Source organism: Micropterus dolomieu, linkage group LG18 (genome assembly GCF_021292245.1).
Source record: "Micropterus dolomieu isolate WLL.071019.BEF.003 ecotype Adirondacks linkage group LG18, ASM2129224v1, whole genome shotgun sequence".
Lineage (NCBI taxonomy): Eukaryota > Metazoa > Chordata > Actinopteri > Centrarchiformes > Centrarchidae > Micropterus > Micropterus dolomieu.
Genome location: NC_060167.1, coordinates 439,836 through 447,778, shown reverse-complemented (window position 1 = coordinate 447,778; position 7,943 = coordinate 439,836).

The window sequence follows — 7,943 nt, the reverse complement described above, 5'->3', positions numbered from 1 at the left end:
CTAATGGATAGATACTACAACCTAATGAATAGATACGACAGCCTAATGAATAGATACTACAACCTAATGATACTACAACCTAATGAATAGATAAGAGAACCTAATGATACTACAACCTAATGATACTACAACCTAATGAATAGATACTACAACCTAATGAATAGATAAGAGAACCTAATGATACTACAACCTAATGAATAGATACTACAACCTAATGAATAGATACTACAACCTAATGATACTACAACCTAATGAATAGATACTACAACCTAATGATGCTAAAACCTAATGATACTACAAACTAATGAATAGATACTACAGCCTAATGAATAGATACTACAACCTAATGATACTAGGACCTAATGAATAGATACTAGAACCTAGTGATACTAGAAACTAATGAATAGATACGACAGCCTAATGAATAGATACTACAACCTACTGATACTACAACCTAATGAATAGATACTACAACCTACTGAATAGATACTACAACCTACTGATACTATAACCTAATGAATAGATACTAGAACCTAATGATACTATAACCTAATGAATAGATACTACAACCTACTGATACTACAGCCTAATGAATAGATACTACAACCTAATGAATAGATACTACAACCTACTGATACTAAAGCCTAATGAATGTACTACAACCTAATGAATAGATACTACAACCTAATGAATAGATACTACAACCTAATGATACTACAACCTAATGAATAGATACTACAACCTAATGAATAGATACTACAACCTAATGATACTACAACCTAATGAATAGATACTACAACCTAATGATAGTAGGACCTAATGAATAGATACTACAGCCTAATGAACAGATACTACAACCTAATGAATAGATACTACAACCTAATGAATAGATACTACAACCTAATGATACTACAACCTAATGAATAGATACTAGAACCTAATGATGCTAAAACCTAATGATACTACAAACTAATGAATAGATACTACAGCCTAATGAATAGATACTACAACCTACTGATACTAGAACCTAATGAATAGATACTAGAACCTAATGATGCTAAAACCTAATGATACTACAAACTAATGAATAGATACTACAACCTAATGAATAGATACTGGAACCTAATGATGCTAGGACCTAATGAATAGATACTACAGCCTACTGATACTAAAGCCTAATGAATAGATACTACAACCTACTGATACTACAGCCAAATGAATAGATACGACAGCCTAATGAATAGATACTACAACCTAATGATACTAGAACCTAATGAATAGATGCTACAGCCTAATGATACTACAACCTAATGATACTAGAACCTAATGAATAGATACTACAACCTAATGATACTAGAACCTAATGAATAGATGCTACAGCCTAATGAATAGATACTACAACCTACTGATACTACAGCCAAATGAATAGATACGACAGCCTAATGAATAGATACTACAACCTAATGATACTAGAACCTAATGAATAGATACTACAACCTAATGATACTAGAACCTAATGAATAGATACTACAACCTAATGATACTAGAACCTAATGATACTGGAACCTAATGAATAGATACTACAACCTAATGATGCTACAACCTAATGATACTAGAACCTAATGAATAGATACTACAACCTAATGATACTAGAACCTAATGAATAGATACTACAACCTAATGATACTAGAACCTAATGATACTGGAACCTAATGAATAGATACTACAACCTAATGATACTAGAACCTAATGAATAGATACTACAACCTAATGATACTAGAACCTAATGAATAGATACTACAACCTAATGATACTAGAACCTAATGAATAGATACTACAGCCTAATGAATAGATACTACAACCTACTGATACTAAAGCCTAATGAATAGATACTACAACCTACTGATACTACAGCCAAATGAATAGATACGACAGCCTAATGAATAGATACTACAACCTAATGATACTAGAACCTAATGATACTAGAACCTAATGAATAGATACTACAACCTAATGATACTAGAACCTAATGAATAGATGCTACAGCCTAATGAATAGATACTACAACCTAATGATACTAGAACCTAATGATACTGGAACCTAATGAATAGATACTACAACCTAATGATACTAGAACCTAATGATACTGGAACCTAATGAATAGATACTACTAAAATGGAATGAATTACTAGTAATGGGTGAAGTCAGCTAAAATGCTAATAAGAATCAGCCTTATTGGTGATGAGTGAAATTTAGCATGAAGAGCTCCTGTCCCACAGGATTTCTCTGACGTACCTCACTAGGCTTTGCCCCGCCCACTACAAAAATCTCAGACCAATCAAAACTATTGTTACGTGTCAACTAGTGTTGCAGCAACAATTCAAAATCAGTAATTGTGATCGGCTGTAAAGTTTTAGAGCGCTATAAAGCTCAAATCTTCTTTGGCCCATTTTAGCTGTCTTCACTCGACTAGTAGCATTTAAATAGCAACCAGTAAGTTTTACGGAATAAATAAATTAAAATGGTTTGCCATAATCAAGACAAAAAAAGAACTCCAAAAAATTAGTAGTATGAATGAAAATGTTACGAGCATCTTTTGGAACAGGCACTGGTATGTAAATAGTACTACTAGTACCTACTATGGATGACATCTAAACTGCAGAGCCACATAGGTTTCAATGCCAAAAATGTGCAAATAGTTACTAGTAATTAAAAAATAGTACGTTTTAAGGAATAAATGTGAAGGTGGTTTGCCATACCCTGAGTGATGGGTCAGGGGAGGTACCTGCAGGTCTGTCAGACTTTATAAGCAGCGCTACAACGGTTTCCTGTTTATTCTATCTACCTAAACTCATTGTTTGTTTGTTTGTTTGTTTATCTCGTGTCTTTGCCGCTCTAACACTGTGTATTCCCCCGTTGTGGGATTAATAAAGGATTCAAATAAACTTGACTTCTTAGCAACAGTAACTAAGGGGAGGGGGGTTAATGAAAAGTCAGACTGAATATACACATACACACTCGCCTCTTGTTTCTGTATTTTTAGCTGCAGGATTTTCTCTGCTGGTCTTAATCTGCCTCTCCGGTCCGAGCTGGATTTAACCCACTCCTGATCCACATCAGATGTTTCCTGTGTTTTGGGACATCAGGCTGATCCTGGATCTGTCAGAGTCACTCCTTCTTCTGATTACGTCCCCACAGCTGAAAATACTCTGCTCTGTTTGTTCCTCCTCACACCAGTTCACACGAACCCTTCCTGTGTTTTAATTACTTCCCGCTGCCTTTCACCTGTGACCAGCTTTCATTCACAGTGACAAAACTAAAAACAGATATATTTAATTTACAGTAATATTTCTTCTATAAAGATGCAAATGAATAATTTCTATAAAAGGAAACTAAACATAATTTTCAGTCTTTCATTTTAACATCATTCTTAAGTCAAACTAAAAATTCCACAGAGAGCGTGCAGAAGAAGAGAAATTGAGTTTAATAAGAAGATTCTTCATGAAAACGATTCTTAGAAGTGGAGCGGTCAGTAAAATCTAACAGCAGATGATATCCTGGATCTTTATGAAACCGGCCCTCGTCTCAGCTCACATCACACGATGATGTGGGAACAGCTGATAATGTCATTGATAAAGGTTTCAGAGGTATAAATACATTTTAAAGAGGTCATAATCTGCTTTTAGTTGTCTCCTCTCTCCTTTATTTGTTATAAATCTTTCTGTGCATGTAGCAGGTTTGCAAAGTGAAGAAGCTCCCGTCTCCCACAGAAAACTCTGCTCCTGAACTGAACAGCTGGATTGTGGTCCAGCCTTTCCTTCAGTAACCTCTCTGCGTCACCAGCAGTAACACGCAGCATAATAATAATAATAGTAATATAATAATAGCGGCTAGTGTGGAGAAACACACAGTGACAGGACGTCCGCCTGCTGCCAAAGGTCCAACAGAAGTGAGTTGCTTCTCTCTGGAGCTGAGACGGTGACGCAGGGTGAGAAGAGGAGCTGCAGTCTGACAGAAACATGGTGTTCTTTAAATTAAATCATGGACACCTTTTCTGGAACAACCCTGAAATTATGAACCCTTTAAATGAGGTGGTCGGGATGGACGATGGGCCAGAAACTGGACTTCCCTAAAGAGAACGATGTTCATTTCCTGTTTGGAGCAAAACGTTTAATGTTGACTTTTTATTAAAGTTATGTAACGTTATTTAACCCCAAACCATGATCTTTTCATCAACCTTACTAAGATGTTTTGGTGCCTAAACCTGACCAATCCAAAGAAGGTTAAAGTCCAGGGCAGCTGGATACTAGAAGACGTTTCATCCCTCATCCAAAGGACTTCAGTTCAGAAGCGACGGCTTCTCCACCCTGGTGTAGATGCTTCCTTCACACCTCTTTCAACCCATCCATCCTCTCTGTCTAAAATGTGCACCTGGTGGTCCTCAAACGAGTGTCCTCTGTCCTTCAGATATAAGTAACCTTGACCTGAGGAGTTGGATCTTCCTTCCCACAGAAGTTAAACAGCTGAGTTTCCCTGACAGTCAGTCAGAACTGAAGAAGTCTCTTGGATGAGGGATGAAACGTCTTCGAGTATCTTGAACCAAGTCCAGCTGCCCTTGACTTTAACCTTCCTTGGATAACTCTGACCTGGATGACTGAGAACCTTCACAGACACCTAAATCTCACCGACGGTTCACAATGTTTCCACTAGTTTTATTTTGAAAGTCTAACAGGATGTTGCATATTTATTCTTGCTAATTTGACTACATGTCCAAAGGGTAGCCAGTGAGTTCAAATGGGGTCTTGACCGAGCGACCATCTGTGAAGAGCTGGGAGTGCGAAGGCGTTGGTCTGCGCCCCAGTACGACCCTTCCTGTGCAGAAGATCCTGGTCGGAGCACGGGCTGTGAAGCGACTGGAGGAGTGGGACTACACGAGCAGACTCTGGAACACCTTGGAGTGGAGCAGAACACCTTCAGTGCCTCTGACAGCCTCTGGGCCGGAGCCTGCTGTCCCTTCGGTCAGGATGTGATCTTTGTGAACGAGCTCGGTTCAGGAGTGCAGGCGGAGCAGACTCCCGGTCATGGTTAAGCTGTTCCTACGTCCGCCTGGGTCTCGCTGTGGCGGTGAAACGGGGCTCGAACGCACGGCTGTGGTTTCACGTGTCTGGTGTTGAAATGTACTGATTCAGACCTGCAGGACGAGGCGGCCCGAAGCCTCGGCACGAGCAGCTGCTGGTGAAGCAGGACGAGGCCAGTGAACGCAGCACAACAGGGTTTTTAAAAGGTACTTTGAGTGGAGCAGCAGCTGACAGACCTCCGCAACGCTGCGTCTTTCTGTAAACGTGCCGAGACGAACATGAGAGTCTCCTTTTAAATCCTGCTTATGGACTCAAAGGAAAACATTTATAACTCGTCTCTGTGACCAACACAAACTCCGTCTGTCCTCGTCTCCACCTGCTGCTGCTGACGGGAACCACTAAAAATAGGCTCATGAGTCGAGCGGGACGCTGCAGCCACATGACCCGGTTCAGATGCCGCCGCCGTCAGCTGTTGGTCACCCTGCTTCAACAGGTGTGTCCCGCCCCACAGCTCCAAGATTTACGGGCGTTCTCAGGGAATCTTTGCGATTTGGGCTCAAAAATAACTTTAATGAGAAACTGAACATCAACATTTTCTGACAACGAGTCAACGAGTCGTCGCTCTCACCAGGTCCTTCGAGTCGGTCTGGAAACTGAGGAATTTTTCATGTGGCCAACAAAAGTACTGTGAAAACAAACAAACAGCCTTCAGACCAACGACAGAGCTGCACTGACCTTCTTTCCATACACGGCTCCCATTCTTCAGCCCTCTGCGGAGGCAGCTTCATAACACCAAACCAAACCTGAGCCGGAAGAGAGTCGGTCTGAGCTGAAGCAGTCAGAGTCTGACCGGGAGGAGGAGGAGGAGGAGGAGTCGTCCTGCCACCTGTTACTGCCTGACTCTCTGCTCTCAGCTGTGAGGAGTTAAGATGCTCTAACTGGATTACTGTAATTGGTGCTGACACGGCGAGAGAGTCAGAGGAAACATCTTCAGTCTAAAAGTTTCTCCAGGAATCATTTCTGAAAGTTGTGCAGAATTCCTGCTCTACCTGATGTTAGCATGTTGCCCTGTTAGCTTAGCCTAGCTAATGATCAGCTCCCTGTTAGCTGATGTTGAGAGCTTTTCTGTTTGAAGGGGCGATGGACCAGTGGATAAGAAACATGAAGACCTGGGTTTGATTCCCACTGCGACACGTCCACCAACATGTCCCTGAGCAAGACACTTAACCCGTGGTTGCTCCAGAGGCGTGCGACCTCTGACGTACGAAGCAGCTGTAAGCTAAATGAACAATAAGATTCTTTAAACTCTCGCAGCCAAACGTCACATGACGTCTCTGTAAGATTCTTTTCCTCTCGGTGTGGATCAGCAGGTCTGTCTTTACTTCAGGATTATATTTAGGTGCTGGATCTAATGTCAGGAACGGGCTGCTTGTTGAAGCTGCGGTGTGGCTGACTGAGCCGTTACCTGCCACTAGATGGCGCTGTAGCTCGGCCCAGCAGTCCTGTGAAGGGCTCGACTCCTCGCTGTCAGATCTAAACACTAAACATTGTCTTCATTATTACTGAATAACCTTGTGTTTGAATATCCCAGAACAAATGGTTCTTCACAGGGACGCAAGGAAAAGCTCTTTCTGCAACAACTATTATTATTTGTATTGACATTTGTAGTTTTGCCACAACCATTAAAATGATTTAATATTAATATAAACACTAATATTTTCCTCAGCCCAGTCGAGGCGTTTGGTTTCTAACTTCCACTGGCAGACGAGTTTTCCCTGAAGCCCAGAGAAGGCACGTTTAGAGCCTGCAGTACAGGGTACAAGGTCTTGAACCTGACGCCATCAGGCTGAAGGAGGAGTTCTGCCCCCCCCACACAGCAGGCGGGTCTCACGAGGCCGGAGTTGCTGCTGCTGCTTCGGTGGTAACAGAAGCAAAAACTCTGCTGTGGGAGGAGTTTCGAGAGGCAGCGGAGGAGGTCGCCTCAAACAGGTTCTGGCAAACTGTCAGGCGACTCCGGAGGGAAGCAGGGATTAACTCAAGCTGAGACCGCTGTCAGACGGTGAAGGATCCCCGAGGAACCGCGGAACCACCACGTCCAAACGGCTCAATCAGCGTTGAGGCGTCCGGGACTGATCTGGGGTCGCGTCTGGGGGCAAGTCTGAAGTGTTTGGTACGAGATCCAGCAGTCAGGATCAGAGCCAGCACTGTTTCAGCAGGAGTTCCTGGAGGATTTACCGGCTGACCGTAGTTCCAACCCTCACCTGTGGTCTTTGGCTGGTGACTAAACTGATGAAAGGACAGGACTCCTTGGCAGGCGTCTGAGCTCCTCATCCTTACAGACAGGATGAGCGTGGTTGTGGAAAAGCCCCCGCCGTACGTTTGATGTAGCTGTGTGAAACTAAAAACACAACTTCCTGGAGCCATACCCTAAACCCAACAGGAAGTCAGCCATTTTGAGTATGACATTTGTCTCTTTTTACAGCCTCCGTACTTTAACGAACTCCTCCGACAGCTTTAACCTGAGCGACTTCAAACGTGGGCAGCGCGACCTTAAGGGCCCTGCGTTGTGAAATTGCAAAGCTTTTTTTGATTGATCAAACGGCGTCCATGGCGCGGCGCTGGATTGACCGCCATGAAAAAGGAAGTGGCATGTAAATGGACTAGACATGGTCAGAAATGTCCCAGTAAACGTCTTAGAGTCCTACATGTCAATATCCAGTGGTAGTGACAGCGCCACGTTTTAAAATGTATTCCTTCTGCCTCTGTCCTGTTTTTACCCCACGTAGCACCTTAGCGGACAGAAAGGAGTGATGCTCCTTCTAACAGGTCGACCACGTCCATCTCAAAGTTCTTGTCACATGCTCT